A 7,160-nucleotide genomic window follows, 5' to 3' on the forward strand; every position below is an offset into this window, starting at 1 on the left:
TACCTTACTTATATATATTATTAAGTTTACTTATTACCTGTACTAGCTTTTAATTATAATTTTTAGTATTTTTATTATATATAAGCCTAATAAGAAAAAATATTAAATAAACCTGCCTTAATACTTTTAAGTATTATAAATATATATTATTAAGGTGGAGTTTAAAAATATTTTTAATAAAATATTTTTTAATATTATTTTTTTTGCCCTAGGGTTAAAAAGCTTATAATTTTTAGTATTTTTTATTATATATAAACTTAATTAATAAAAATAAAAAAAAAACCTGACCTAATACTTTTAAGTATTATAAATATATATTATTAACCTAAAGTTTAAAATATTTTTTAATAATATTTTTTGTCCCCTAGTATTAAAAAATAAATAATTTACAAGTATTTTAATATATATAAGTTTTATTTAGTTTAAATAAAAAACTTAACCTAAAATTTTAAAGTTAATATATAAGGTTAAATATTTTTTATTTTTACCCTAGGGTAAAAAAGTAAAAGATTTATATTATTATAATATATAATAAAAAAATATATTAATTTTTATTAGTAATAAACTATTTTTTTTACTTATAATATATTAAAAATTATTATTAGTATATTTTTTATTTATAAATATAAATACTAATTACTAACTACTTATTAATAAGCATAAATTTATAACTACTAATTTATAACCATTAATTTATAACTACTAATAAATAACTATTAATAAATAATTATTAATAAATAACTGCTTATAAATAACTATTAAAGGTTTTAAAAAAGGTAAAAAAAGAAAAGGTTTTAAAAAGGTTTTAAAAATATTAATTTAAAAATATTATTAAATTATATAGGAAAAACGTGTTTAAGGGTTTGGGTTAGGGTAAAAAAATATTTTAGTAACTTACTAGTAAAGGAATTACTAAATTATTAAGTGTTACAACCACGGGTGCCAAGCCCCGATAAGATAAGGAAACTAATAAAATAAGAGTCACGGTAACATTAACCCAACACGCAGTGATAATATTACCACCATTTTAATAATATATTTAAGGCTAATACCCTAGTAAAAAATAGTTAGCCAAGAGTTAGTTTTTGTGTATTTTAGGCCTTAAAATTTAATATTAATCCCCTATTAAATAGCCCTTTTAATACTTTGTTTTATACCTAGTTAGCTTATTTAAGGTTTTTATAATTTTAACTTTTTTACCTATTAACTACTTATAAAACATGTATTATACCGCCAGTATATTCACGCCTTATTTTTAAATAAAATTATTTTAATAATCCTGGAGAAAAACCCTTCAATATTTAATAATTTTTTATTATTAAAACTATTAAAAGTACTATTATAAAAAACTATTAAAATACTTGCAAAACGCTAGTAACCTAATAATTATAAAATATAAAAAGGCATATTAAATATTTAAAAAATTAATTAGCTAAATATAATGCACCTTTAAAGCAATATTAATATTAGAATAATTTACTAGAAAATTATAGTAAAATTAAAAATAAAAATATACCTAAGTATAATTTTAATTTTAGCTTATAATAACGCCTTAACTAGCTTAGCACTTTAAAATTAAACTTTAAAAAAGCACCTAGGAAATATAAATTAAATTAATAGTAAATTTTAAAAGCTTTAACTATAATAAAATTAGCATGTAAAAGTAACTAAATTTAATATATTAATAAATTAAAGGGTATAAATAAGGAATACCAGGGATTTTTTTAGGAATACTTTAAAAAATAAATAGCTATAATTTTAAAAAGTTTAATAACTAGTTTACCAAATACTATGGTTAAACTAAAGTTAGCTTGTTAAAAAAAAACCAAGATTCTAGGGACTTTACTAATTATTTAGTTATATTAAAATAATATTTTTTAAGAAATAATAAAAAAATATAAATTTAATACTATTTTAGTAAGCTTTTACCTTTACTTTAAAATAAAATTTATAATCTTAATAATGTAGAACTCCTAAATATTAAAAAGTATTTAATTTAACTTACCTTATAGTATTAGTTTTATATATTATATTTATAACCTTGTATTACCTTATATTATAATAAATAATTAAAACCCGCTAAATAAAAAAAAAACACCACTAATTTAAAAGGGAATTAACATAAATTTACCCGTGGTAGGGGAACCTAAAAAAAAAGTTATTTTATAAAATAAACTTTTAAAAAAAGTTATAATAAAATACTTATAAAACAAGCTTTTAGTATAATAAAACCCTCTTAAAGTTACACTAAAATAGTACCAAACCAGGATTAATTAAAATTAACTTTTATAACATGTTTTAAGTACGGAAAACCTAGTTATATTACACCTAATTATATAAAATTATTATAAAACCCTAACTTTTAACCAGTAAATCCTAATTAAACTGCTAAAATTTATAAAATAGCGGTTAAGAACCCTTAAAATAAAAAATATTATAAGAAAGAGTAAGATAATTAGCAAGAAGGTAAGTATATAAATTAAAATAAAAGTAAAATATATAAAAAAAAAATAAAAAAAAGCTAAAGTAAAGTCTCATGCCCTAGCTTAATATTTAAAAATAAAAATAAGTAAGTATTTTTAAATAAAAATAATAGTAAAAGCTCCGCGGGACAAGATTAAAACTAGGGTAAACTTAAATACTAAAGTAAAGGTAAATATAGTAAGTATAAAATTTATTAAGCGTGCTTATTTAAATTAAGTAAAACTTTTTTATTTTATTTTAAAGGAATATAATAGTTAGCAAGATAATTTAAAGGGAGTATAAAAAGTACTTATTAAAGTTACTAATTTTAGGGGTATTATAAAAATATTTAAATAGCCTTGTGTGGGAATTAAGCAAACCAAAGTTAAATACTTAATTATTTTTTTTATTATAACTATTTAAGCCATGTATATTTATATAATAGTAAATTAATAGTGGTTTAGTAACAAAGCAGTAAAATACTAAATTTTTAAATAATATAAGTTTATAAAGGCTTACAAGAATTAAGCTTATATATTTATTATTATTTTTTTACCTAAAAAAGTTTATAACAGCAGCAAGTTAAATTAAATAAATAATTTATTACCTAAACTTAATATATTTTAAAATATATTTTTCTTACATAATATAAAAATAATATTTTTAAAGTTAATACCTACACATGGTATTATAATAATAAATGGCTAGTTACCTTCCTATAGGCTAATTTACCCTTTTTTACCTATTAAATTAGCCATGTTACGCTAGTATATTAATAAAAATATTTAATATAGTTATATTAAACCTTTTAAAAGTTTTACTAAAGTACCTATCCTTTTTATGCCCAAGAAAAATAAAGGCTTATAATTATATGTTAATTATTAAGGGTTAAATAAGATAATAGTTAAAAATTAATATCCTTTACCTCTTATTTTAAAAATTTTTAACTAAATCTTAGGAGCAACCCGCTACACCAAAGTTAATTTAAAAAATGCTTATTATTATATTTAGGTTTATAAAAAAAACTAATAAAAAACAGCTTTTTAATATTAATATAATTACTATAAGTATATTATTATGCCTTTTAGTTTAACTAATACTCCTGCCACTTTTTAAAGTTATATTTATTTTATAGTTTATAATATTTTAAATTAAATTTATGTTATTTACCTTAATAATATTTTAATTTTTTTTTATTAACCCCAAGCAACATGTTAAGCATGTTAAATAAGTTCTTAAATAATTACGCAAGGCTAAATTATTTGCTAATTTAAAAAAATATACCTTTTTTAAGAAAGAGGTAAAATTTTTAGGTTTTATAGTTAATTAAAACAATATTAAAATAAACCTAAAATAAGTAACTATTATAACCTTATAAAAAAAATCTTATTTTTATAAAGCCCTGCAATCCTTTTTAGGTTTTATTAATTTTTATTATTATTTTATTTATAATTTTACATAAATTACCTTATTATTAACTAGTTTAATAAAAAAAATACAGCATGGGAAGAAAATTAGGCCCCTGTAATTTTAAAAGTATAAAAAGCTAGTATTTTAATTTTTTTTTAATACCTTTATAAAAGCCCCCTTATTACGTTATTTTAACCCCATGCAGAAAAAATAGTTAAAAGTAAATACTAGTAACACGGGGATGGCTAAAATATATTTTTAACTAAATAATATAGGGAAATATTACCTAGTTACATTCTAGTCTTATAAATTTATTAAAGCAAAAATTAATTAGTTAATCCTAAATAAGAAACTATTTACCATTATTTAGTTATTTTATTATTAAAGGTAATACCTTAAAGGTTCCCCTTATAAAATAATAGTATGGTTAAATTATATAAATTTTTATTCCTTTATATAGCAGCAAAAGTATAGCAAAAAGCAAGTAAGATAGTATATAAATCTAGTAATATATAACTTTAAAATTTTATATTATCCAGGCAAGTATAACCCTGTAAATGCCCTATTTAAAAGGTATAAAAGTAAGACTAAATTAGTTTTAAAAAAAAATTTTTTAGTACCTATTAAAAAAAAAATAGTACAAGGTATTAAAATGTAAATAATTACTTGCCTAAACTTAATATAAAGTTTTTATAAAAAAGAGCTTAATTTAAATAAAAAATAAAATATTTAAGTTTAAAACATTAAGTGCAACAAGTGCTTTAATATTTTTAGGGAATTTTCTTATTTTTAAGATAAAATAAAGTTAAATCTTAATTTTAAAAACTATGGTACTATAAATATATAGTTTAACCTTAAAAAAAATTAGGTCCTAACCCAGTATTAAGTCTAAAATATTATATTAGTTAAAAATATTTACTTTAATCACACATTAAATTATTTAACAAAGTTACTTTTAGTATTATAATTTATAAATAATTAGACTTAGGAGCAAATTAAAGCCTTAAAAATAAAAAATTAGGCTAAAAAAGCTAAAAAATTAAGTTTTAAAAACTAGTTAATTATAAAAAGCAATTTATTAACTTTTTAAAATTAAATTTATGTCTTATTAAATTAAAGGCTTAAAACTATAATTATTTAAGTATATTATAATAATTCTTTAGTAAAATATTTTAGTTTATAAAAAATTAAATCTCTAGTAAAACAAAAGTTCTTTTAGCTAAAAATAAAAGCTATAATAAAAACTTTTATTTATTTATGCCCTACATGCCAACACACCATGGCACCTTAACACTAACTTTATAAAAAATTATCCACCCTACCAAAACTAAATTACCCTTTTTTTAAAATTAGCATGGATTTTATTATTAGCCTACTACCTACCGTGTACTAAAAATAACATGTCAATACTATTTTTATAATAATAAATTATTATATAAAGTAATATTAATTTATCCCTGTTTTAATATTAATTCAAGCCTATAAACTAGCTAAAGTTTTTTATTAAAACTAGACTTTAAATTATAGCCAACCTAAAGGTATTATATTTAATTAAAATTCCCTTTTTACAAGTAAATATTAGGGAAAACTATAGTTTTATTATAAAACTAAGTTATATTTATTAACTACTTTCCACCCCCAAACTAATAAATAAACTAAGTAAATTAACTAAGTTTTAAAACAGTACCTATATTATTTTATTATAAAAAATTACCATGCCTGGCCTATACTACTTAAAATAGTATAATTTACTTATAATAATATTAAAAATATTATTATTAAAATATTACCCTTCCAGGCTGTTTATAGCTAAAACCTAGAAATTATAACATAATTTAAGGTTAACCCTAAATAAACAAAGGTACCAGCTACATTAGCCAGGATTAAAAAACTTAAAAAAATTTAAGCTAAATATAAAAAAAACTAAAAAAAAAATATAAAATACTATTAAACCTATTATAATAAAGGCTGGAAAAACATAAAGTTTAAGCTAAAATAACCTATTAAACTTAGTACTAAAAATTTAAATTTAAAAGTGCTAATAAAACTTAAGCCTAAGTTTATTAGCCCCTTTTAAATACTAAATAAAATTAGTTTTATAATATATTAACTCCTACTCCCTAAGAAGTATTATTAAATATATAATATTTTTTATATCTTGTTACTTAAGCCTTAGCACGGTAAAATTAACATAAAAGCTATACCTAATTTAAAAAAAAATAAAAAATAGGAGATTAATAATATTATTAGCTATAACTTTATTAAAAATAAAGACTTATACCTAGTAAAATAAAAAGAATAGCCTTTAAAATATAATTAATGGGTTTTTATTAAAAATATAAATATATTAAATCTTATTTAAAAGTATAAGAAAAGGCAAGTGCAACAAGATAATTATTTATTATTTAATTAAAAGTAAAAATAGGACCTAACTTTAAGTTAAAATACACTTAATATACTTAAATAAAAAAACCCTAATAAAATACTACTTAAAAATTATTATTTTAGCCTTAAACTATAAGTAACTATAAGAAATTATAAACCTAAAAAGTAATAAGCGCTAAAGTAAAAAAAAAATAAAGTATTATTAAAAAAACAAGGCCCTAATATTACCAAGCCGTTACCTGGTATAACTAAATTAAAAAATAATAAAAATAAATAACTAAGGCGCTAAAAAGGCACCGGAAATAAAATAAAATACTAATTTTAAAAAAGTAAAAAAATAAAAAAACACTACTACTAATACTAAATATATAATAAACCCGGCTAAATGCCCTTAATAATAATAAAAAACTTTATTTTAATATAAGCAAGTCTAGTATTAAAATCCAGGGTGTTAATAAAATAGGCCTGGCAGGTAAGCTTAACTTTTTTTTAAAATTAAAATTTAGTAATAAACTATTAAACATGGCCTAAATTACTAGGGAAAAGATAAAGGTATAACTATAAAACTTTAGTATTATTTTTTATATTAATAATAAAAAAATTTATAAGCTAAATAGTGGGGAGTAAGGCGTAATATAATAGTATTTTTATATGGTATTAAAGGTTTAACTTTTACTAGTCCTTTTTTGCCTTACTTAAAAAAAAGAATTTTTTTTAATAAGCTTTTTTTATATTTTTAAAGGCCTTTAGCAATTAAATTATTATAAAGTAAGTTTAAAAAATGAATTCCTAGCCCTATTAATATTTTTTATTTTTTAAAAAAAGCTTTACCTTTTTATTATTAATCCGCGGGTAAAAAAAATAATAGTATTTAATAAAAAGCTATAAATTATAGGCATCCC

Source organism: Aspergillus mulundensis, assembly GCF_003369625.1.
Source record: "Aspergillus mulundensis strain DSM 5745 chromosome Unknown scaffold_22, whole genome shotgun sequence".
In the NCBI taxonomy this organism is placed as follows: domain Eukaryota; kingdom Fungi; phylum Ascomycota; class Eurotiomycetes; order Eurotiales; family Aspergillaceae; genus Aspergillus; species Aspergillus mulundensis.